This window comes from Serinus canaria, chromosome 7 (genome assembly GCF_022539315.1).
Source record: "Serinus canaria isolate serCan28SL12 chromosome 7, serCan2020, whole genome shotgun sequence".
In the NCBI taxonomy this organism is placed as follows: domain Eukaryota; kingdom Metazoa; phylum Chordata; class Aves; order Passeriformes; family Fringillidae; genus Serinus; species Serinus canaria.
Window position 1 is genome coordinate 17,283,706 of NC_066321.1, and position 27,380 is coordinate 17,311,085.

The window sequence follows — 27,380 nt, forward strand, 5'->3', positions numbered from 1 at the left end:
TTAAGACACAGCTTTATCATTTTATATTATAATATATAGTGACAGTAGCAGACTGGACTTAGAGATTCCCTAGGCCCTGATGTGTTTTATGTACCCATCTCAGAAGGGTTATAGAGAGCTCTTAGCCTGTGGAAAGCTGGTGGGACTAGGCCAGTGATAAGAACATTACGATAAAGACAGGAAATATTAACTTGGCACAGAGCCACACTAAGAAATGAACTATTGGTTCCAAGCTGGATCAAGCTCCACTATATGCACCTCAGAAAATGGGCAAAATCCATTTTTGATTGTGCATGTCTATATGGGGGTATACTTCAAGATGATTCTGTGTATGGAAAAGAGTAAATAGAAATATGAATACATTTTGTCTCAGTCCTTCAGCATAACTCACTTCCTTGACCCAAGTTACCTAAAGGTTAAGCTCAGAACAACATTGCAGAGCGCAGCATTCCTTTCATTTGCATGGCAGAACCATTCCTTCTTAGACATACACTGCCTGCTTCACTCCTACTTAAATACTAATGCACTTTTTTCTTTCTTTTAACTTTATCATTCACTCGTGCCTTCTGGTGTTGGCACCTACACAGCTGTATGGTAAAACTCTGTTGATTTACATGCAGAGACCTTCAAAATTGGTATTTTGAAATATATGTTTTTCTGTTGGTTGGTTTGGGGTGGTTTTTTTTGGGTTTTCATTCGTTGGTTTTTTTGTTTGGGTTTGGATTTTGGTTTTATTTTTGATTGTCTGGTTGGTTTTTAGAACAGTTATCTTCAAACACAACATAGAGATTGTGCAAAGTGGTTTTCTTTTTATGAACTTCAAGCATGTGGCAGTGATCAAATGGGTACAGCTGTCCTTTAAGGACATTGGCAATTATTGTCATCATACCTCCTGTTAGGCAGTTCAAATTGCTTAAAACTTTGATAATGATTACTTGACTGCATTTAAATGAAGGTCGTTTACCCTTCCATTCCCTACTTATATAGCATCTTTCGTGCAACATGCCTCAAGGCCCTTTCCAAAGAACACTAATCAGTACACAAAATTATATTGAAGCAAATAACCTTGTCACAAATTCCATTACACAGTAAAAGCTAAATAAAAAATAATAGCTTTCCTGTCTATATTTAAAAATATATATCCACTTAGTGTCAAGCTTTTCAAGTAGAAGAGAATGCCACAGAAGAGAATGAATCCTACTGCACAGAAAGGAAATGAAAAGTAAACTATTGCTACGAAATTGCTACCAACACTTGTTCTACCTTACCAATACAATGGACAATTGCAAAAATGAGTATTCTTAAAATGCTGCCTCATTTTAAATTCAAAAATTTTCAATTGGAATCTCAAAGAAGCAGCTGAAACTATGCCCAAGTCAGCCAACCAGCCAGTGAACAGAAATTGCCTTGTCTTGCAATAACTGTTTAAAGGTTTGTGTGAGGCAAGACTGGCATCAATCTTGCCTTTCCTGAAGGAAATGCTCAGCCTTCCAGTTTCAAATGGAAGGAGGATTTCTCCCCATAAATAAAGGCAATTTCTTCTTATCTATGTACACATTCAACCTCCTACATTAGCTAAGACAAGTGAGTGTACTTCTCTTGCCTGCAAGTCCAGACAGGAGAAAAGAAGACTGATAATGTCACTCCTGTTCCACACTGGCCTTGTTGGCTACTTACTAGTAACACTGACATCAACTGTAAACAGCAGATTTCACAAAATCCAGTAGGCTCTCTGAGTTACTACAAATTGACATAAGTAAAATATCAAGTAAAAAAACAGCTTGGAAATTACCTTTCCTCCAAACTAAACCAGTGATTTGACCACCTTTAGTAGCAAACTCAGCCCTTGTCACAAGTCTGGGACCACAACAAAAATTGCAGAAAAACTACACAGACAAGAAGCTGAAATAACAAAAATCTTAGTTCACAGATAGAAGTAGCATTGTATTGATAGTATTATCTCTGCTGCAGAATATCACACACACCACAGAAAACCAGGGATCATTCTTGCAGATATGTTTTGTAGTAATTTCTCATCTGAAAAAGCAGAAACAAAATGAAAACAACTGCATCCTTTCAGAAGAGGAAAAACATCTAAAATATCAGAGGGCAGGAGTCAACCCATATCCCATCAAGTTTAACTCCTTTTTTGGATGACAGAAATATAACAGGGAAGGGGTAGAAAAGGAAGATTAAATACAGACAGTAGCAATAAAGATGTCCAGAAATAAGACTGACTCACTTAAAGCTCTTAGCCAAATATTTGCCTTATTGCTGATTTTAGCTTGTGAAAAACATGAAGTTGAGAAAATAAAATACAAATTATAGAGGAGAAAAAGAACATTTGGAAAATTCATTTTGAAATTAGAGAGAAAACAACTGAAATACAAATAAATAAAATTCACACTGCACAGTAATCCACAAGATGCCTGCGCTTAAAGTGATGAAACAGTCTTTGTTCAGAGAGTTCTGTCTGCCAACATTTAAACAGAATTTGGCATACTATGTGGTGATCTTTTCACACACAAAAACAAACAGATTTTTCTTGTGCAAGCTACAGACCTCTTCTGCATTTCTAACTGAAATGATTTATTGGCCAATTGACACTTCTTGAATTAATTCTTCTTCAAGTATAACCTAGGAAATTCCATCTTCTATCAGTTATATCAAATTTGACAGCCTCAGGTGAAATTTCTCCTTTCTTAATTATTTTATTATCCCATTAATTCTCTGAAACCATTAGAAACATTCCCATGTTCCCCTCTGAAGAATTTCTCTGCTTTCTTGATGTCTATAGCTTTCAAGAACCTCAAATAAACAATGTCCTCCCTTGGCAATCTCTTTGCTATACTAAATATGTTTCACTACCGTCATTTCCCTTCAGAAAATAACTACTGCTTATGCATCAGTTTTTCTCCACCTTTCCATTACTGTCAATTCCAGAAAGAACAAACAAAGTGATCATTTCTCAGAGGCAGAGGTGCCTGATTTTTGCTACTATGTACCATGATAGTTACCATAGACATTTCCTAACCCCAGGCCAAAAGAGTACTTTCGAAAATTGTACCTTGCAAATCATATATTGCCTGCTCCCTATTGTTCCTCTAAGACAATAAAAGATAAAGTGCACCAAATCTATATACTGAAAAGGTGTGCATTTGGTAGCCATGCTGAAGGAAAGGGCACAGTACAGGTATCACTCTCAACACTGCTAGGTCCCTGGGACAGGCAGCCCAGGGAGGCTGGGCACCTCCATTCCTGGAGAACATCAAATCTCAACAGGACCAGATTCTGGCTGATCTGTTCTACTTTAAAATTATTCATGTTCTGAGTAAAAGCCTGGGGTCCCTTCCAACCCAACTTGCTTTCTGTGAATGCCTCAAGAATATTTGATTACTCCAGAAATACCACATAGCAGCTCAGATTAGCTGTGTGCTGGATTCCCCATTGGATCATACACTGTTGCTATTATTTCCCTTGCAGTCTGATACCAGATGCAAGAAGTACAAAGAGTGGATCTCTTCTCCCAGCAGTGTTGCCAGGAGATTTAGGAGACTATTCAGCTTCTGTTGGACTATAGCCATTTTTATGACTTGTGAGAACAGGAAAGTGGGCTGGATCACACTGAAGGAAGGAAACGATCTCAAGGCAATATGCAAGACAGTACAGTGGCTATCACCTGAGAAATGAGATAAAACATGGAAATATCCATTGTTTTGGATAATTCCAGAAGTGTAAAGGTCAACAAAGCCACATATAACGTCACAATCTTTGCAAAATGACCCAAGCTCTTTCTGGAACACAGGTTTTGGTTTTTTTAGAGAAGGCATTAGTATATAGAAGGCATTAGGGTATATTGCTCCCTCACAACTGAGGGGAAAAGCAAACCCTGCCTTTCCTCAAATGATACATAACCTAGAAATATTGCTGTCCTTCTAGTGGAGATTAGGAATGACTGACTCTCCCCCACATTATCTAAATTTTCTCTAGAATACCCTTATTTCTGCTGACTGAATTGTAAGATCATATACTTCATCTTCAAGACCTTCTGTCCTTTTGCTACTCAGTTATGACAAACCATCAAACCACTGTAACACAGTTTCCCAGTCACAAGAATCAACTCAGTGCTTTTGGGGACAGTTCATGCTCACAACTGCATAGAGATTACTTTAGACACAACTGGAAATGGCAGAGTCCCTTTGGGGTTGACTTTTGTCAGCCTAGTATCTAATACAGAATAAATTTGCTAAGAGCTCCAAGTATAATATGCTCAAATAAAAAAGAAAAGAATAAGAAATAAATCTACTAATGGCAGCACAATGGGAAAAAAAACCACTCAAAAATTCGTAGCAAATTAATTAAGCACAAAATCTGAGAGAACAAAGAGGTGCTCAAGTCTACCAAGTGCTTAATCCTAGGGAGTTCATTCTTCAAGATATTGAACATCACACAACTGAGTTGGCAAAATAAGTATATAAATCACTGCAAAACCTTGTGTGTTTACTGTAAGAATGTGCCTACCCTAAAGTCAAAATTAGAATTTTTTTGAATTTGGGTTTAGCAATCAAGACAATAGCTTGCCAACCTGGTTCTTCTAAAATGCCTTTCCTTAGCGAAGACTCATACTGGTAAAATCTTCCACAATTGCATTCTCTCTGGAACTAATTAAAGGATAATATTTTTCATAATCATATTTTTAATAGCTGATTTTCAAAAATTAGAGAGAGACAATTCATTTTTAGAACTTAAGGCCAGGCTGTCAGAATAATACAACAGTGGAAAATATTTTCAACACAGGATTGAATCTTATCCACTTGGGTAAAAAAAAAAAGGAAAAGAAAAATCAACGCCTTAATGTAAAGTTTTATGGTTGAGGTACAGTGATTATTTTGATTATCTGACAATCACAAGGTTTGATTATTTGGTAATTGCCAAAGTAAGGCAGGTTTATTTCTACTTTGCTACAAATGTGTCATCTATGTTATTGTCTCTGTAAAAAGAGCTTGGACAGCCTGACTAAAGATTGTACATAATTCCCACAATATCATCTTTATTGTTGTACAATGTTGTATGTCACCCTCATGCCTCCCAGCTGCTATCATATGATAGATAGTCTGTTTTATAGGTGGTCACCACAATGATGCCACTTCTGGAGTAGAGTGACATGTGCTATTAGCACGTGGCAGATTATGATCCCTGTGCAGAAGAATGCTGTCTACCTAAAAGTACTGCTGAAGAAATACAGGTGATCTTCAGTAAAAGATAAACATGACATCTTCATGACAGAAAAACCAAACCATGCAACTCAGAGCCATAAATGTTTAAGACTAGAACTACTTATGATGTCACTTATTTAAAAGGTTATATATCCAGTAGCAAGTAACTTTACTACACTGTCTGGACACTTGGTTTATCTCAGAGAAACTTGGAGAATTCAGACATGAACCAGCTGAACTGCTAACCTGAAAGTAACCTGAAAGTAACCTGAAAGTATTGCCCTAGAATTAATTAGTTTCACTTTAACACGGAAGAGGGTTTCAGTGGGAAAAGTGCCAGAATAAAAATCATCAAAACAGATCACTGGTAATCACCAGAGAGTAGGAGTATTAATCTACCTGATTAATCTGTTGAGCTGTAATAGTTCCTCAAGGGCAGTGTGACGAGTTGGTGAATGAACCTGGTGTCATTCCTCTGGCCCCTGCTCCAGAAGGACAGAGGTCTGCACAAGAAAGCTTGCTGGCAACAACAGGGCTCCCATTTTCACCAGACTGAAGAAAGCAGCTGGATACATCTCCAGACCCACTTGATTCTACCTTTGCTGAAAATTTTGTAATGTTTTCACCAGATCCATAGTGTTATTGCCAACACAGAATCATAGAAAGCCTCGGGTGGGAGGTGGACTTGAAAGATCATCTAGTTCAATCCCTCTGGCATGGGCATTCCACTAGACCAGGTTGCTCAAAGCCCCATCCAACCTGGACTTGAACATTTCCAGGGATGGGGCATCCAGCCTCTCTGGTCACCCTGTTCTAGTGTCTTACGACCCTCACAGTAAAGATTTTTTTCCTAATATCTAAGCTACACCTGCTCTCTTTAAAGCCATTTCCTCTTGTCCTGTCACTATATGCCATTGTAAAAGGTCCCTCTACAGCTTTCCTGTAGGCCCCCTTAGGTACTGAAAAGTCCTCTCAGGTCTTCCTGGAGCTCTCTCTTCTGCAGGATGAACAACTCCAGCTCTCTCAGCCTGTCTTCAGGAGAGGTGCTCCAGCCCACTGACAATCTTCACAACTCTCCTCTGGACTTGCACCAACCTTACCTGCCTTTCAGGCCCCAGACCTGAAAGCACTTCTCTAGGTGGGGTGTCATGAGTCCCAGAGTAGAGGGGCAGAATGACCTCCCTCAGCCTGCTGGTCATATTAAGCAGGGTCTAAGTAAGATCCAAGTAAGCACTGGAGAGGAATAGTTTGCAATGATAAAATACTGGAGCTATCATGGAAGCTAATTCTAATGAAGGAATAGAATATACTCTGGTAACAAGGTCGGTCAGAAGTCTCTCTGCCAAGGAACGGGAATAGAATTTTGACAATCAGAGGAGAAAAACTATAGAATAAATATGATCATAACTGACCATACAGTTACTATGAGCCAAATTTAAGCAGGTGTGCTACATTAGTACTCCTTAACATTTTTGCCATCCGCTGGATATCTGAATATTGGGAACAACTAAGTCTTGGAAGGAAATGAGATTTCCCTGTATTTCAGAGAAAATTCCCTGACCACTCTTTCAGAGAGGATAAACAATTTATATCTTGCTTCTGGTCCCTAAGAAAAAACTTATTAAAGCCATCTGAAACTGAGATGCTGAAGAAAGCATGATGGCAGAAACAGCATTATCTATCCAATAAGGATTCTAGTGACTGAACAAAAATGTTTCTGGTATCAATAAACTCCCACAAGCATTTGGACTGACACTATGGGGAAAAAACTAAGACAAATGCCAGTTATTGTCAAGGATATTCAGCTATTAGGAATTAATAGACAAAATACAAGACAAAGGGAATACACAGTAAATGATTATTGAATTAAATAGAGAAACTTGAACAAAAATCTAACTTATCAAAATACGTTTATATATATCAAAATTTAACATATATTCCAAGCAAAGACAAAATGATTCCAGTGACTTAAAAGTTAAAAAAACCTGCTGATGCTGAATCATTCAGAGGTATAATTTCATCTGCTCAGATTCTTGACGTAGGAAATGCTTACACAATTTCTGTCTTTTAAAAAGAGTATTTCCTACTGGGTCAAACAGAAACCTATCCTTTCTTAATCAGTTGGTCTCCACTTGGCAGCTGCATATATGTAGAATATTTCTAAAAAGAAACCAGGCCATCAAGGGAAGCATATTTCGAGCATCTTTTCTTTTGCTCATTCACTTCTTAGTTTTTGTCTGTGTATTACACACTTTTCCCCTGCTGTGTTGGCCACCTTGGCTCTGGAATCACACTGGCAGTCAATCATTTTACAGTCTATGACCCAGAATATTGATTCAATATTCTGACAGATGCCATTCAGTTTTAATCAGTAACCAAGCCCTAAAACTATACTGTTTTTCACGTTCATTCATTCATTCGTTCCAGTAACATGACTAACAACCTTTAACTTCTTTCGTTGACTCTGTACACAGTAAACACATCATACCAGCAAGAAAAAAATGTAAAGCAAAAAACAAACCATAAGAGTCCAAACAGGCCTCTTGGAGCATGATCAGATCCCACTTTACAACACATTCCATTCTGCAAAATAATACTAGGTACCCCTTTAATATCCTTTTTTGAAAGACAAATTTAGTCTTCTAATTTTCAAATTGGTCCACATGCCATTCTCTAAACCTTTCACAACAGACTCCTACTCTTTCTGGTGTCTGTATACAGATACCAGAGTCCCACAAAATAGCCTGTTAGACCCAATGCTAAATTTTAGTTTCACCTGATGTCACCTTTCATTACCACAGGCAATTTAAAGCTCAGGCATTCTGCCACAGCTGAGGAGACAGAAACAATTAAAAGTTACTTTAGAAAAATTCTTTCTCAAAAAAAGTCTAGGAAGAATGTATAAGTTTACTTTCTCCATTCCCTCCTACCCCATCAGGAATTATTCAAAAACGTGGTTTTCCATTTATCTACCCTTGCATTAGTAATGAAACTATTACTTCCTTAACTTTAAAAGCCTACAAGACATAAAGAATTTCATAAATAAACAAAAGGTGAAACCTGATGGAGCCAATCCTTAAGCTTAGAAATGAGAAAAATACAGGTAATTAGTTCTATCTTCTCTTGCATAGCTAGACCATGTCTTGTCAAACCAATACAGACAGCAACAAGTAAAACCAGTATTTTCAACACAGAAAAAGGGGAAAGGAATCATGATCAGAGAGAAAAAGTTTAATAAAATACTTTAAACAGAAATTACTTCAGAAATTTAAAAAAAAAAAAAAAGGTAAAAGAAGCAATCAAATAGCATGTTGATGGATCTCAAAGCTTTTTTCTTTCAGAACATCATAAGAGAAGGCACTGAGAATTATTTTGCTTTATACTGTTCAATCATTCTATGTTTGTATGATAAAAGTATGTAAAATTAGTATGATGGACTAAATCCCAAGTCCAAGAGTCGTTACTGGACAATCTGCAGACCTGAATCAGGAATCACTTCACCAATGAGCCAAGTTTGAAAGGCTTGCCTCCTTGTAGAGGCTAAGCCCAGGACAATGAACAGGCCAGCAACTACTGCCTGAAACACTTATCATCCCAAGTGCAAAGGACCATATTAAGAAAAAAAAGATCTTCCTTTGCCATAATGAGCAAAAATAATATTACAAAGTTATGTCTTGAAATAAAAACCAGACATTTAACATAAAATGGTTTCTGACTGTTGTTAACTTCAAGTGAGGAAGATCTAGGATATGTTCTACTTCCTCCCTACAATGGAATTTATTAAAAACATTAAATTCAAATAATAAGAATCTAATACATATTACAATGGGAACATATCTTCTAATCTGAGAGAAAGAACTCCGAAGGATAAGTTCCCTTACTCCAAGATGAATCCTTTAGTCTCTCTTCCTCAATTCCATCCTTCTTAAGATGAAGCTTGGAAGAAGAATCCATGGTTAGAGTGATACAAGTTATGCCTACAAGCCACGACAATGTATCTTTCAGCAAGAGAATTTAAGGGAAGAGTTAAAAGGGTTTGAGGTTGAGCTGAAAGTTAGTTTTATAGCAGATGGTCAAGAAATCAAATCTAAACAACCTTTTCTCTCTTGCTTTTATCAAAACACAATCTGAGAAATGTTGTAGAACACAAACAGGAATTTTGAAATCTTGATATATCTAAACAACTTCTATTATCTAACTGAGAAGCAGCAGAGTGAAATTTTTGTAGTAATTCAACCTTTTCCTAAGAATCTGTAAAGTGGTCATATTCAAATATGATGGGATAGCCCATTTAAACAAATTCTTTGGGATCCTTAGGGCTGGATCAAAGTCTAGAATGAAAGGTTTTAGCTAGTATCTAAAAAAGCTATTTGAAATGGGTGTGTGGAAGAATTTTATAAAGGAGAAATTTAAGACTTGGACACTGTATTATGCAAGTCTCACATGTGTACTGTCTCATTCTTTCCTCTGGACATCTGATTAGTCCCATTCCACTACAGTAGCAGCAAGTTGTAAGATAAGTGCACCAAGCTGTTCAGTGCTACTCAAACAAAGTAAGAATATTATCTTTGATGTGAAGTAACTACTTAGGTGAATGGCTTAAAATCACTAAAATCTTGTTACATGACATAGCAGAAATCTCATTCAGACCAAGTGACAGAGATAAGGAAATCAGCAGAGGCAGAAACCAAGGGGAAAAAAAGGGGGAAAAATACAGAATAAAGAAGGACTTAAATCCATACCATTCCTATCATTTTTATGGCAATGGCAGCAAGAGATTATCAGAGCCTGGAGAGGGATCTCAGGTCAGCAGGAGAGCAGAACAGCATAAAGGAATTCCAGCCACTCCAGTCAGGAAGTCAGCTTCACTGGGGATCCAGTCTAAATCTCCCTATGCAAATTCACGTAGAATGGGGAATAAACAAGAGGAAGTACAGAAGTGCACAAGGCTGCAGGGCTAGAATCTTATTGTTAGCAAAGAGGCATGGTGGGATAGCTCCTAGGACTGGAGTGTTGGAATGAAAGGATACAGGGTCTTCAGGAAGGACAGCCAAGGAAGAAGATGAGGAGAGGGTGCCATTCTTTATGTCAATGACCAACTGGAGCATGTGGAGGTCTGTCTGATAGCTGATGGGTCAGGGTTAAAGAGAACAAGAACAGATGGCATTATAGAGGGGGTCTGCTACAGGGTGTCCAAATAGGAACACCAAGCAGACAGACAGATGCCTCATGTTCTCAAGCCCTGCTCTTCCGGGGTATCTCAACAGGTATAAGAGGTATGAGGGTATTTCAACCTCATACTCTTAGAGACGCAACAAAAAAGGGTATAATCAACCCAGGAACTTCCTGGAATGCATGGATGATAACTTCCTTGCCCAAGAGATAGAGAAGCCAACAAGGAGAGGCGCTACACTGGACCTGGTTCTCAACAACAAGCTGGGGCTTGTGAGGAACGGGAAGCTCAAGGGCAGCCTTGGCTGCAGCACCCATGAAATGCTGGAGTTCAAGATCCTTAGGGAAGCAAGGACAGCACACAGTAAGCTTGAGAAGAGCAGACTTTGGCCTCTTCATGGATCTTCATCAAGAGTACCATGGGATAAAGCCCCGGAGGGAAAAGGCAATGAAAGAAGCTCCTTAATATTCAAAGATCACCTCTTCCAAACTTGGAAGAAATGCATCCCAACAAAGAGAATGTCAGGCATAGTATGTCAGGAGGACATGGATGAAAGCAGGTATGGATGAAAGGTGATGTTTTAGCCAAAGGTCTCAATAATTTGATTATAGCTCTTCCATAGCAGACCAAAATATTACTGCTTATTTTCCAAGGCCCTGTTGACAATCCTCAACTCTGGGAATCCTTTCAAACAATTTTGAACTTTCAGGAGCCACTGGCGGGGGTGGGGGGTGGGGGGGGAAGTTGTTTTATTTTACCTGCACTATTGTTGCAAAACCAGCTCTTTTTGGTTGTTAAAACACTAAACTTTCAGAAAACATATCAAAACCCCCAAGAGATGCTGTCTCTTTGCAAACACACACACACACAAAAACCACTTCTGTTTGTAGAAAATAATGAGAAATTAATAACATACTTTTAATAGACTATTATCTAATAATACAATTGTTAAAATGAGGGGATGGGAAGCCCGTTCTATAAATTCAATGGAATAACAATTCTTCCCTCAGACCCCGAGTTTATGCCTTCAAGTTACAAAAACAAAAACCCTGGAGAACTGGGAAAAAAATTATCACATTATTGTTGGCAGCAAAACAAAGGAACTTTTAATCTATTTCAACTGAAATCATATGATCCAGTAGCCTGGGGGAAGGGCTATTAATAGCAGTCAGAGCAAAGCAGAGAAGACAGCAGCTTTCCTCAGCCGAGGGCAAGGCAGCAGGTTCTCTGCAACTCTTCCACTCCCTCCACCCAAGTGCATGAGGCCAGTGGGCTGGGAAGCCCAGCAGCAGGGGGCTTGCAGGGGCAGAACTGGACACCTGGGCTTGGCAGCTTCTGACAGCCATCCCCAACTACAGCTACAGCCTCACACCACAATCTTCCCAATGCCAGCTGACCTCACAGCATATTTGAAGAGCTTTTAGGCTACTTCTGCAACACACTGTGCATTTTTGTACTCACAACTGGAAATGACAAGAGAGACAGAATGGTAAAAATTAAATTGGCTGTAAGTCCCTATCTCCTACTTGGTATTGATAATATATTCCTTTAATGAGGGGCAGGAGAGAAGAAAAAAAAAACCACAAAACAACCAAGGAAGATGGAGAAATGGCTTTCATCAACAGAAATGCATACATCAGCCAACAAGCTGAATAATCACAAAATGGGGGAAAACCCTGATCCAAGCATTAATAATTCAATTAGTATTCATTGAAATAACATTGATTTTAATTAATCTATTTCACATCACTGTTCATATCCTATGTGCTTTCTATTACAGCTTAAAAATCATTAGTGCATGAGCCTGCTAAGTACTCATACCTTTAAAAATAACAAAAAGGAGACATTAACTTGCTGAATTAATATTTTAAAGCCTCAAATAATCAATAAAGAAAAATGAAATGTAATTGGCTGTTGCTGTGCATTTCTAATATGGAATACACTAGTATGTTGCCAGTTGTATTATATACATAATTTGATTCATTGGAACTTCAGTATATTAAAATATTGGTAAAAATTGCATTAGCCACCAAAGAATATTCTTACGAACCTGCATTTCACAATAAAATAGCTGGCACTGTTCAGTGACTGACTGAAGCAAGACACTTCATTTATTCTACTGCTCCGCTCTGAGCTCATCCAAAATACACAGGAACAAAAAAAAAAGTACATGTTTCTGCCAGTAGGCCCAGCAGATCGATAGAGAATATCTATGTCCATGACAGAGCTTTGCTGGAGATGATGTGGAACAAGGCACATTTGTACAGGAAACTCCAAGAATCACTGTAATTCCTAAAGCTCTTCAAACTACTGCAAGCCAGAGCCAGAAAGAATGAACTCCACTTCCTTACTTTAGGACACAATTTCTCTTTTTTATGTTGGGCAATGCTGACACTCTGGCCTTGGCCCTTTGGCAGAGTATCTTACCAGTGAGTCCCCACCAAGCTGGATAAAAAGATGAAGAATAGTGATGCATAGGCAAATGTAATTTAATAGAGAGCAGCAAGACCAGTCTGGACTATCTGGTGTATTAAGATTATTTTATAAAGAGATCAAAAGAAATATACTCTATTTTACATTTCCCTGCCATTATGTTTTATGTCATAATGATACAGTGAATTCACAATTATGGTTACATTTTATTTTAGTTTATTTTAGCTTATTTATTTTTGTAATATATTAAGGAAAATTCTGACTTTGCATGCAGTCTGATGTTTTTCCATCTGGCTGGGTAACTACAGAGATATGACAGTTCAAGTGCTTGGTTTCTCAACAAGGTTTTTTGCAACCTATAGGTCTCAATTAAGCTCAGTCAATTTTTATTAGTTTCCACAGGTTCAGATTTCATTGCAAGGCAACTGAAATACTCTAAATCTTTTCACTGTCAGTCATCTGTCTTTGCCTAAGAGTCTTTCACATCACAGCTTTTACCTCATTCTCGAACAATGCTCATACTTGTTCTCTTAATTGATACTTGTTTACACTAACGATTTCTGCTATGTGTGAAATACTTTCATGTGTAAAATAAACTGTAAGTAGCATTTCTCCATCTCCACCCCAAACTCATTATCTAAATGCGACAGGTTATTCCACATTTCTATATACACAGAACACAGAAGTGCTGATTTTCTTATTTAGTAACAGTTGTGGTCACCTTAGGTGTCCCAATAGTTCAGCAAGGGGCACAGGCTGCCACTGCACATTATCACAGGATAATAGGACACAAGAATTTACATTCCAGATATCTTTCCAAAAATACCATAACTGGTTTATCAACAGTACTCAACCAAGTGCAATATAAAGCTCAGGCACCAGCTTATCTTATATATGCATACATATCAAATATATATGTGTAGAGATAGCTATCTACATCTTTTTTTTCCACATCATATGCAATATTGAGATACATTATGTTTTCCACTGGCATTACATACCTTGCACCAGCCTGCAGCATGCAGATACAGTAAACACTATCACTAAAGCACAGAAATCTTTGCACACCACCCTGTAAACAACCTTGGTACACTTCAGTTTCCACAGAAGTATGTATTTGTTAAAGCTCTTTTACTGAAAAAAGAAAAACACTAATAGCACCATGGGAGTTTCAAGAAAGGCAGGCAAATTATGATCACATTTACCATCTAATTTGCTCTCTGAGGCTTGTTCAAACAGTGCAAACATTGTGCTCCTCTTCTTCATTTGTTCTGACAAGCAGGATGACAACTAATCACCATCAAGAGCTTTCCCACTCTCCAGGCCCCCGTTTTCTGTTTATTCAATTTGATGCCTTCCAGCCAAGGAAGCTGTTAGCCCTCCCTGCCACCCCAACTGAGAAGGCCAGCTCTCCAAGGCCAGATTTCAACTAGAACTCTTTGTAGGGTGTGAATCCAGTGCTAAGCAGGAATAAGACAGGCTCTCTCTCCTGTGCACTGCGTGATGCCACCAGCAGTGGATTCTGTGTAGGTTGACAAAAACACCTAAGGGAGGCAAATAAGGTTTTAGACTGGCACAGAAAAAGGAGACAGAGGAGAGACATCCTCTACCCTCTTCCTTAATTTTCCCCCAATGACAGTTCTGTGATCTACCAAGGCATTGCAATGCATGCCTTAAAATATAATGCAAAACTGGAAAAATAGAAAATTACTTCAAGAATGTATCTATCTGGCCTTTGATAGATCTTGTCTTGACAACTGTTGCACCGATTTGCCTTGATAACACTCAGCCACACAATCAAATTACCTTGACTTTATGAGTTAAGCCAGTGTCATTGTCCACATGCCCCCTCTTCACCCAGAGCTTAAACAAGACAAGACAAACTGAAAAGAAAAAGTACTAAGCCATAGCACCTCGCATGCCCATTGGGCTATAACAGTATACAGCGGCAAATGCATGAGCCACAAAGATGAGCCCTTGTAATAAAATTATAACTTTGATATTTAAAGATGTAAAAAGTAGGTATGTGTATGCAAATAAGGACTCACTACAATTCAACCTTATTGATCAGAGATCATATCAAAATGGAGCAATATGTTAACATATATGGCATAAATAATTATAAAAATTTTCACTGCTTCAGCTGTCTGATATTCTATTATCTCTAATAACGCAAATAATGTTAATAGGCTAAGTTCAGACTCAATTTTAAGAGATCTTGAGCTTTGCATTGACCAAATCCATAGCAAAAATTCTCTCTTTTGCTTTATAAGCACTTGAAAAAATGCAGCCAGGCATTAATTGACAAAAAGAGCACCCTCTTACCACAAATTCTATCCCTTTACCTTCAGGTAACAGCCCATAACCCCACCAATGTCACCAGTATCACTAACCAGCACCACTGCATTTGAGTCAGCCATCCAAAAAAGTGACATCAGGAAGCTACCTGGCTCAAACATTATTCTACTTTTTGAAAGGTTTTAAATGTTTTCCTGGATCTTGCCAGACTTCTGATTACACACATAATGAAACAATCTGCACTAGAACACATTTTGATTCAGGTGATTGTTCATAAAATATTGTGAAAACTTGTCCTAATACAAAGTGCCTACATAGGTGTAGAATTTCTTTCGAAAAAATCACTCTTTTTATAAATGCCTGCTCAGGTAAAGATCTAGAAATATAGTATCACGTGCAAATATGTTTAGAGCATCACACACGGCAAAGGGATACAACAGGCCATATATAACCCACCACTTCTTAGAAAAACTATTTGAAACAGATGAATTTTGCAAATTAAACACGGCAAAGGTTTCTGTAAAAGGCACAGTAAAATTCTTTACTAAGATTGTTAGTATATTCTTGGGAGGGACAAAGAGGGGGAGAAAAGCCATTCCCCTTGCTCCTGCTTCTTTCAAAAGTTTTTGCAATCTCTTTTTCTTGGAAAATTTTAGGGGGCAGGACCATTAAGACTGTTGTCGCTGCTGCATGTTCCATGAGAGCCTTCAGTATTTTCTCTGTTATGATGATAAATATATTCTTGGCAGTGAGAGGTTCCCCCACATCACTCTGCCACCCATGCATTACACCAGTCTATGGACCAAAGAGGTGTATTTCCTGATTTAATGATAAATCTGGCAGACTAATGGATTTTAGATTAGACCAGTCCATTCTCATGTCAGTACATAGTCTTCAATAATTGTCTGAGTCTGAAGATGTTCAGTGCTGACTACTGTCTCCAGATACTTCATATGTAATTTCTGTACTTACATGGTCCACATCAAACCCAGAGGTGCCTTTTCCTTTAACCATTACTGTTTTCTAGTGGGCTCATTTGTGATTTTAATTTGTAAAGCTCAATTAAGCCACCATCCCCAAAGTTGCATGACACTGCAGAACTGCAAAAGATGAGTTAGGAATTTCTTTCATCCTCTTCACAGCATTAACTTCAAGGATCTGAAATTTTGAGCTTTTACATCAAACACAGATACTTACAGAAAGAAATTGAGCCCAAAGTAACTTTCTTTAACAATTAACATCCTGTGCAACTTCAGTGATGTCAACAGAATCAAGAGGGAGGTAAATCAGTGTGGTTTTGGCAGCTTTCCCTTTTCTGCCAATTAGAACAATTAGACTCTAAATTTCACATTGAGCTAAAAAAAAAATTAGCAGTGTTGTCTTGGTCAAACATTCAAGTAAATAGCACTTGCAGCATTAATAATAATTGCAGTTTTTCAAGGGATCAATATCACATTTCCATTGGCTCATTTTCCTATGCTTACTACAATGAATGTATTTTAATGAGTGACATCTGCTTTCTCTGTGTCAAAGGAGAGAGTTGGGCTTCAGCTGCTAAAGCTGCAAGCTGCCAAAGCAGTTGGACTCACCTTCCCTAGAGAAGATTTCAAGTGCTTCTGGAAGGCACTTGGGTACAGAGGAGTAGAGCAGGTGGGAGGAAATAGTAAGAAGACAACTGATTTCAGACATTCTTCTCCAATTGGTGAGGAGAAGAGAGCAGGGTACAGAAGTGGGTAAAAAGTAGACTTGGGCTCCTAAGGAAGAAAGCACATCTTTTTTCATTCTTAAATGGTTCATAGGGAATACATTTTAAAAAGTATTATAGCCATGACAAGGCTCTTTGTAAGGAAACAAAGACTTTTTTGATGGGGAGGCAGGCTGTGCTTTAATAATGGTACTCTAACTAATTTCTAACTACAGCCACGGCATTATCAACAAACACAGACCATGGGATTTCTCATGTTATTTAATTGTGTCAGCTGAAGGTGACACAATAAGTGAAATTCATTTGATAATGTAAGCAATATATTTTGATGTGTAATAATTTCCCCTTAAAATAGTTTGAGAGAGATACTTTTTCAATACAGTAGAGGTGCAGAGGATACTGTCAAATATCTGGTCTGTCCACTCCTAGCTCTGCTGATCTCTTTGAGGCCAGCTCAGACTAAATCCAGATGTTTCCAGCAGATTCTTTCTGTGCTGCACGGGCATCATGAGTAGAAAGCCAGAGATACAGTGGTAGCTCATGGGAAAGGAAGCAGCTCTGAGCAGCCACAGACTGAGAGCCATTCTTTGAGAGGAGTTAAACTCTGAGTCCACTGAAGCCAATGGGAATTTCGCAACCAACATAGACAAGACTTTAATTGTCTCTAAAATTCTGTCAAATAAGCAAAGCCAGCTGACTCCAAAAGAGCTTCAGCATTATGCTTCAGATGCAACAATCCTAGGTGGGACTTGAAATCATTTTAGATTACAATTTCAGGTGGAAGTCCTGTCAAATCTTTTTTCCATTTAAGGGCAGGTTTCCTAATATAAAGTACTCTCTTCCATTTGAACATTGCATGAAAACCCATACTTCCAACATATCATAGTAAGTTTTTTACAGCTCAATAGGTTATTAGGAATTAAACAGCCCACATCCCTACAGTGACTTACACACCGTGAAAAAAGACATGCACAAATACAAAACAAAGTATAAATATTAATTGTTCTTATCTTTTGTCTGTACTCAACATGCCTGAGGTAAGTATGTAAGCAAGCATCAACAAGTGATCTTAAGTAAAATGACATCTTGTTTTCTGGTCTTCTAAAATGCCACATGAACTTCTTATACAGTGGACCAGTCACAAGAAACCACATCACATAAAATAGGGAGGATTAACTTTCTGTTCAGCTACTTACACAGCCTAACTCAAGAGCAAAATAACACCCCAAGTACATCTGAAGGTAGCATATTTCTGAAGAAAAGCATATTTCTGTCTTTAAAGGAAGCCCTACTACAAGTCCCATACCAAAGTACATAGGTTGTCAGTAAAGCCAGTGCAACAGCAGCATGTCAAATCTGAGGGCCCTGGCTGCAGAGCCACCAGTCCTGCCCATATAAACACTGCTGCATGCTCATGTTGGTCCAGGGCACTGCGCACCAGCCTGGTGTCCAAAGGACAGTGCTTCCATTTTTAAGTTAAAAAGCTAACTAAATCTATATTGAACAAAAAAGTCCTCTGTAGTACATTTTTTTTCCCTAAGTTCAATAAGAAAAGTATTGTATCAAGTGGCAGTAGCTAGGTAGTCTTTATTGGGCTCATAAAAGATTATGATTTTGCCCTATTCTCTATATAAGTGAATTTCTTAAAATACCATTTTTAAAACGGCACTTTTTCTTTTCATGATAGTGTTTCTTTAATATATTAACTTTCCCACATCCCGTACTTTGATGGTTCGGCAATTTTCTAGTTCATTTTAAATCATTTTTTGACAAAACAATACCAACAGTTCAGTAAGTGTCCCACTGCATTTTGCAATTTAAGTTTCTTTTTGAAATACCCTCTTACTGAACAGCTTTAGCAACTAATAAAATTCTTCAATTTCAAAGCCAAAAGAATCCCATTAAGCACTAAACTCCTGAGGAAAGGGGAAGGACTAGTGATAGTGACTGTTGATGGCAGATTTTGGTTTTAACTCTAGTAAAGCTTTTTTAAACCAGTAATACATTGCAATTAACAGGTTTCATGCCCAACCTACTGTATGGATTTTTGTACGTTTGATGCTTTGACATACAGATGTGTACACATAGATATGTACATACAGGCATGTAAATATCTAAGTGTGGAGACAGATATATAAGTATATAGTGACACATACAGGCACATATATACATGCATATCAGCCACCACCATCAACTTTCTCTGTCTGGCTAATCTATAATGAACAAGGAAATATAGTGGAGAGTCACCACTACGAAATTAAATATATTCTTATGTGATTGATAAGATGCAATAACTAAGCTGAGTAGAACCCTGGTGAAGGTGCATAAACCTTGCTAACATAAATTCTGTCTGTTAACAGTGAAGTGAACCGCTAACAGGATCACGCCCAGTCTGTGATTTATGGTAACTTTGCATCAGTAATAGTATGATAACTAACTTTTATGAATTATGAACTCCTATTGCATTCTCACTTTGGTAAAAATGTACACCCTTACAATGAGCACTTGTTTAAACTAGGGACATAAGCAGAGCTGCAGATCCAACTTTTAAAAAATTCACCCCATTTAACTCCTAATACCTGTCCATCCACTGGAGACAACCTTTCCCACTTGAGATGGGAGCAATTTTAGTCTGCTTCAGTACGAAGATGAATACCTTAACATTAAGAGGTTAATATTTTCTTTAGTTTGTCTGTGGTACTTTTCTTCAACTTCCATTTGAGAGAAAAATCTAATGGTTAAGGACTGCACCTTCCCTGAGATGTAACTGGACTTTTGCAAGAAACAAGCACTGCAAAATCAAGTTCTGTAAACCTTTCAAATAACATGTTTTGATTTTAGCATGGACAAAGAATGCTTAAATTCTCTCTTGCCTTAAAATTAAATAGTAAATACATCTCCTTTACAGTCCATACAAGATTATTTTCTTTCAACAAGAACTAATTATTTTATTAAATACTTGTGTTAAAGAGCAAGGTCAGCTTCAGAATTCCTAGAAAAGGGTGCTAGAGCAAGCCACCTAAAGAATGAGACCAAGAGAAGAGCATGAGAGCCATCAGATTTGAGAGAGAAAGGTAGTTTAAAACTTTAAATTTGCAACAGTCTCTTCCACTGGTACTATTTTGGTGAGTGGAAGTAACAGCTACAGAGTATTTGTTATTTCACTATCATTTATAAGATATTTTTGCTGTATGAACTACAGAAATATATGAACATGTATTTTCATAAACAATACATATGACAGAATCTTAAGTTTAATTTCCTTTTCAAACAGAAATGTTTGTCCCTTTACTCTAATCCCCATTGCCCCTAAAGACAACTATATTAATAACTTCAGTTTGGTTATTGTCCTGGTAAATCACAGCATTACAGAAAGGGTAGGTTTGTAAGGAGCCAGAGTAAGGTACCACAGTATTTATGTTATTTATGGTAACATAAATATTGTCATCATTTCTCTTTTTTCTAGACAGGATAAAACACCTGGCAAATGAATAACAAAGATGCTTCCAATTTCCCTCATCACTTGAAGCAATTAATGTAAAAGAGAAAAAATTCAAGAACTAAAATAAATCCTGTGAAGAGTCTGCCTTAGTGGCACTCATTTTAGAACAGTCTGCCTTTGCACTTGGATCTATAAATGCTAATTATCAAGGTCATCACAGATTTGTGTGGTATTTTAGGTTTTTTTCTTTGCTTTTCTATTAACCTGAGAAATAGAAGTGTTCTTTCTAAAATTATTATTCTAAAATTCTAGACTATCTTAGAACTACACTAGAGCTGTCTAGACACTCTTTTCAACAATTTCCCCTTTCTTAAATTTTCAGAGGTTACAAGAATCAACTTCTGTAGCTACTGCATTGAGAGATAAAAATGCTGTTCTCCACAGCTAATATGTCCTTTTCATTGCAACATTTACTTTCCAAAGTATTAGTATCTTCTTTGGCAAACATCCACATTTGTTTTCCTATCATTAAGGTATTCACAAAAAAAGATAGGGTAATTCTCCTGCAAAAAAAAATCTCTGCAGTAATTTTAATATAACTAATAAATCTAGCTTTAACCTAGACCTGGACATTATTCATGCCCACATTTTAGTAATTCTGGCTTGAGGTCTCTAGAATCAGTGACAGGTGGATGATCTAACTAAAGCAAATACCTTTGGGTAAAGCTAAGCCAGCAAAACGACTTTTGCTGCTACAGCAGTGAGCTACCATTCAGGAAAGAGAGAAACTAACAAAAACTTTCCCTCACATGCCAGGATTGTCACTGACACAATGATAATTGGCTTACAAGATGTGATAAGACTACAGACAAATGGTAATATCATGGCCTTCACCTTTGCACTGTCCTCCCTTGGGTCTTAGATATGTCCCTCCAACAGGTTATCTGCAGGAGGGATGAGGAGGTCTCATTTTGGAGAAAAATCAAGTGGAGATCTCATGTGCACGTCAGATGATTAAGTCTCACGGCATACACTGTCATACAGTGAGTGGAAGATAAGTAAAACACCCCTCCAAAAACAAACAGAGCAAATATGGTACCCAACCAACTGTGACTTCCCAAAATAACAAATAAGCATCTGAAATTCTACATCTGCAGGACAAAGGTGCCAGCAAAACAGAAAGGTAGTCAGGTCTGTCTCTGAGCACAGGATACACATATCAGTTTTTATTAAATTCAGTTGAAAGTGGGTATGAAATTATTCCAGGATTTAAAGAATGCTGTTCTCTACACATCTGTGATATAGCAAAACACATGACAGCTGTTTGAATTGAAACCAGGGAGAAATAGACTTGGAATGTTCTTGGACTGAAAAAGACAACCAGGGCAATTTAGTGGACATTACTGAAGGCAAAAACAGTCTGGTAGAAAGGATGGTCACTTACAGAAGCCAATAGAATTTTAGCACTAGAAAGAATTCAAAATACTACTAGAAATGCTACAAGCAGCATAGATCAGTATAGAAATTACAAGCTGAAATTTAACAAAAACACATCTTTGAATTGTGCCTGCTTTGACAACTATCACGTGGAAATACACTGGTAAACATGCAGGGGAAAAAGGCAACAATTGGATGATTTTGCAGACAATCAGAAAAAACCCACAGAGCATGTATGGTAGGAAGTAAGTACCAGCAAAGAAAAATTATTCAAAGAAGCAGTAAACACCTTCATTAAAGAATATTTTTGGCACTATCTTCAACCAGACAACTTTGATGATATAAAAGATGCAAAGATTTTTATTTAGGTGATAATATTTTAAACAGGAGTGGGGTGAACAGCAAGAGAGCGTCTCCAGAAATTTCTGAACAAGAACTTGTACTTTCAAAGGCTAAAGCTAAGCAAATATGTTACATTCTAGAGAGCAGAAACAAACCTAGGCAAGAAGTTAACTGGAGGAGCTGATTTCACAATGAAGCTGTCAATGACCAGCTCTACCAGATACACAATGGCTATTTTGATCCTATGGAATGAGCCCTGGAATGAGGAACACACATAAAAAACTGAAAAACAAACAGAAAAACAAACTGTTTCTAATGAAAATCCTGGACAACACAACCAGTGTTATATCTCTTTGCTAGTATTTGCATCAGAAATTCTTCATATTTTCTATGGGACTATGAGTGATAATATTTCTGGCATAATGAGCCTGCAATGGTATTATCTAAACATAGAAGTAATAAAGCTAAAAAGTACTTACCGAATAAGTTTTTACAACTTTTTAGTATTGAAAGGAATCCAGAACTGACTGAAATGGGTCTTAAGCTGTCTCTGTCTTTTGCTAAAAATTCTCAACAAACTCTCCTTCCTACTGAGGTAGATATTTTCTTTTTTCTCTGCTAGCAGTGGAAGATCTGCAAGCTAAGGTCAAAGCTCAAAAAGCTTCAGCAGTTGTAGACACTCTCTAGAATACTGGACAAAATTTAATTGCTAAAGCTTTTGTTCAGAATGAAACAAACTTAGAGGAGTGCCTACTCCCCACATCACCAAGGAATCAGTGTTCAGTGCAACATTGGGCATTTCAGGATGTATATTTATTATATGTGAAAACCACTTAGGGGCCGAAAAAATATCTCATATAAGGGCTGGAAATACCCTGAAGTGGCCTAAAATGAAAGGCCAGAATTGGAATCTTCAGAGTTATTCTATATGCCAAAAACTACAATGAATAAGTCAACACAGGCAGTATAAAATATTGACACTGCAGCTCTAAGTAGGATAGATTTGTTTACGTTGCTTGGAAAAAAAATACACTTCTTTTAGATTAATATTCTCATTCTGCTGAGGCAGCAGCTCCTAATAAAATGACATCCAAGCTTGTGACGGTATATTTTTACTAGATACAGCATGGCTGACAGTGATATCTAATAAAGGACAACTTATTAAGCAAAAGTCTAAGTTCTAAGTAATCGAGCAGTTTAAAAGTTTTATTCTCAAGAATTATGGATTCAATGACAATAATGCAGATACTGAAAAGGGCACCTAGTTAGATTCCAATCCATGTTATAACATAGCAGTATCATAATTTCTTTAATCAATGCAGGTAACTGGTGGCAATTTTTAAAGGGCTACCAGAAAACACACATAGAACAAAATTAATAGATAACAATAATTAACAATGCTATTAATATTATAATTTATTTAATGGGAGTTTAATATTATAACTCATTTAATGGGGGGGTTTCTTCCCATTGCCACTGTATATAATGCTGTCTTTGTCTTCATAGTAGGAAACATTAGTTGCAAGCCTTAAAGAATGCAAGTGAAAATCCTGGAATTGCTGGGTACTGTAACGTGGGAGGAATAGAGCACCCTATTTCAGTTTCAGAAAGGAAAAAGATAAAAGGCATCAAATTTACCCCTTTGCTTAATGAGACTGAGGGAAAAAACAATAAAGCCATAATTGGACAACTGAACATCAAAACACAATGCAGTAAAAGAAAATGGGTTTTTTGGCTTTGCTCAGTACTAGATTCAACTTCTCAAGTCTAAGTAACAGCACCAAACATCTCAAACTCTAACTGGATTAAGTAATAGAATCATTATCAGTTTGTTGTTTATAAGTTGAAATTGTGTTGAATGCTATCTTGTTTATTTAGCAGAACTGTTACAGAAACTTGGAAAGAAATAGCATTGTGGACCAAATATCCAAGTTTCTAAACCAAAGAACCAGCACTATAAAAGCTCTTCTACTTGAAGAAAGAACTATCAGATAAGATGTAATTTTTGAAAGCAACTGCTCAGGAATAAACTCATTTTCCAGACTGATGTGCACTCTTCATCCATGGTCAAGGATGTGGCATTAGACTCTGTCTTCTGTGAGAGGAACAACACTCCTAAAATTATAATTTACACTCATTCAGAATTGAAATACAGGGTTTATTACTCAAGAGCCTGGCAGCTGAACAGCAATATGGGGACCTACCCTGTGAACAGTATGTACTGTAGGCAGAATTGTTAGAATGAAGGAAGACTAAAGATAAAGCCAAGACTCCTGGTGAGATCTATCAGATGCTTATTAGCACAAGAGATTTCAAAAGCTACATGACAGAAGGGATAAAACAGCTGAAAATAATCTCATATAGTGTACAGTCAAGGAGGAGACACAGAAATACCAGTGCTATGTGTGAATATAAGCTAAACATTTGTAAAAGCAGTTCAGCCTAACAACTGATGTAAAAAGAAGACAAAAGTACTGACCTACTTCACAGCTCTTCGTGTTCCGACTACCTCATACAAGCTTTAAGGCTAACAGGTCATCTTCATCCTCATTCATTCAAAATCATCCTCCAACTTTCCCTTTCTCTTCATCTGCCAAGAAACCTGCAAGGCGATTATTAATGTAATGCAATGTGGAAAAGCAGTTGAATGAAACAGTGTCACTGCATTCCAAGTATGGTGGAAATTTCTTCCAAGAATCTCTATCAAGTAACCTTTGATATTTATAGTAGATTTGCAGCTCCTTCCCCCCAGTTAGCAAACTTCTGTGCGTATCTACTGAAGAAGAAAGAAAGTGAAAACAGTGTCTTTGCCTCAGGATAAATGAAAAGCTATTTCAGTTATGGTTGTTCTTGACAGTGTCTGGTGTGACAGGAACTTGCTGAAGACCAAGGTCTCAGCAACAAACACAGGGAGAGTGACCTTTGAGTGTAACAATAGTTTTGTTAGGATGCTAATTAAAATCCATATTGATCCACATAGGAAAGTATACAATAGAAAATTGGGATATACTAGGTCTGATGCTGGAAAGTCATCCATAAGAGTACTCAGGCTCCCTACAAAACACAGTGCTATCACTGACACAATAAAAGGCCCAAAAACTAAATAAGTTTCATGGCCATGACAGTACTATGGTCACTTGAAAGACAAGGTGGGGAACTATGATTCTATTCTAACTCAATGGCATAAAGGAGAGAGTAGATAAAAAATGGGACATGTACTACTTGCTTATAAAGATTTTAAGGGAGAAGTGACTTAAGCAAAATCTTTTAATGGAATAAAAGCAATATGCCAACAGCTTTGTCTCAAAGCTCCTGCACAAAATTGTCAGAATCAGATATACTTACCCTATGTTGTTTTGTATTTTTTACATAATATATCACCACAAATATTGATGTATTTCAATTATACCTAATGAACTATTTTAATCTCTGCTGGAGATTAAACAGTAAATACCTTTTCAAAAACAAAACACAATCCATCCCAATATTTAAATGGAAGATAACAAATTTCTGTGTCACAGGGATTCACTTTCCTGTCAGTGTAAAGATATTTCGCAGTTTACCCACCTAATTTTCAAGTGCCTACAAGTGAACTATACGTATAATGCACAGAATTTACATGATTTCCCCTTCTCTGAATAGCTGGAAAAGACAGAAGGTTTCAGAGTAATTTTGTTAGAGGACGCTCTTATATAACCATGACTATATGCAGTAAAGAATCAAAACATATGGTAGAAACTGCAGGGTCCAAATTGTTAATCCAACAAATGGATGACCAGAAAATGCAGCATGTATTTACAGTGTTGATTAAGGCAAGAGAATTGAGAACATCCTGAAACACATGGAGCCCAACAATGCAATATACCCAACCAATATTTATCGCTGCCTCTCTAGAAGCAATTTCCATTTTGATGTGTTCTCTCACACATGATGTTCTGAAACAGTTAAGTAACATGAAAAATACAGGTTCAAGCCTATATCTGTCACAGATGAAAATACAGCATTTATGCAGCATTACATAATAAAGCCTCTGCCTGACGGACCCAAGGACCTCTCAGGACTGCCACAAATCTACATATTGTCGTATGTGAGAGGTTTTTACATTTGCTTATGAGAATTAAAAAGAATCCACATTAATAACCAAAAGAAAACCCACACAGTTATTGAGTCTAAAGGGCTGAGGAAATTTAACAGTGACATTTGGTTGCCATAAAGGTCACCTATTAGGTCACAAACATCTTCCTGGAAAGCCACTGATTTTAGCCAATGTTTTATAAAGAAATCAAGGACCATGTTAAAACCAGACTGGGGGGGGGGGGTGGGGGGTGGGGGGAGGTGGACAATACTGAGGGTAGATCTGTATTTGTTCTGGACTTAAATGACAGCAGAATTGTGAGGAGGGAAAAAAATCGTGGCAGTTCTTTGCACACTTATTTTCGAAACTAGGGATGAATTAACCCCATCAAACTGTTTACCTAACCAGTATATCTAGCTGAATTTTCTACTATGCTAATGTAAGTGAAATTAACACTGATTTTTGCCAAATAGAAAATACATTTTGTGGAGATACTCAATGTTAAGCATGGAGCCCCATAAATTTATGGAACCCAACACATTTAGGGAAGAAATCATATGGCATGCTTATCTGCAGGAACAGATGACTGCACTGATGATCCTAGAGGTCTCTCCCACTCTTGGTTTTCCCAAACTACTACATATAAATTAGATACCAATTTTCACTAGTAGCTTAATCAAGTTTTGGATATGTGTATTTAGAGTTGAAACGTGAATATACCCTCTCAGTACATGATCCAGACTATATGATTATTTCTGCTCAAGTCCTGTACACCACTATAGCCGTCCCTTTCTCTAATGCTTTAATCTAATGGCACAATTAGTCCAGCTAAGGATTAGACATATTCAGAATTTTACAAGAGTTCTCCTACCCCTAAGTATCACAGAATGCAAAAAATACCTCACCCTGGCACGTCTTAGCAGGTAGGCATTAATTATTTTTTACCATATATAAAAATTAGCAGGAAGAAATACCGCTACAAAAAGCTGTATCTTACCCAACATTTTGACACATGTAAATACATTTGTAGACATATAACATAAAAAAAGTATAAATATACACATATCTATTCACATCTGTACATATTGCCACATGATTCTGGAATAGTACATTTGACAAACACACAAAAAAAGGAGGCAAATGCTCCATAATTCACTAGTAGCACACACTTTTTTAGAATGTTTTATCAGGTCCTGATTTAACTTACCTGACATCCCTATATAGCTGGAAAGTATAAACTAATTTTTAAGGCACTGAAA

The 27,380-nt window shown here is 37.3% G+C and overlaps 1 protein-coding gene across 3 annotated transcripts in view; it reads right to left on the minus strand.

Moving 5' to 3' along the window:
* FIGN (fidgetin, microtubule severing factor) overlaps positions 1–27,380 on the minus strand; it is a 101,174-nt gene that overhangs the window by 37,585 nt on the left and 36,209 nt on the right. Inside the window, exon 2 of one of the 3 annotated variants that reach the window (XM_050976965.1) lies at positions 24,526–24,648. The exons of the other annotated variants lie outside the window; for them this stretch is intronic. The gene's annotated coding sequence lies outside the window, so the exon portion shown is untranslated. The remainder of the gene's footprint in view (positions 1–24,525; positions 24,649–27,380) is intronic. 3 annotated transcript variants of the gene reach the window in all.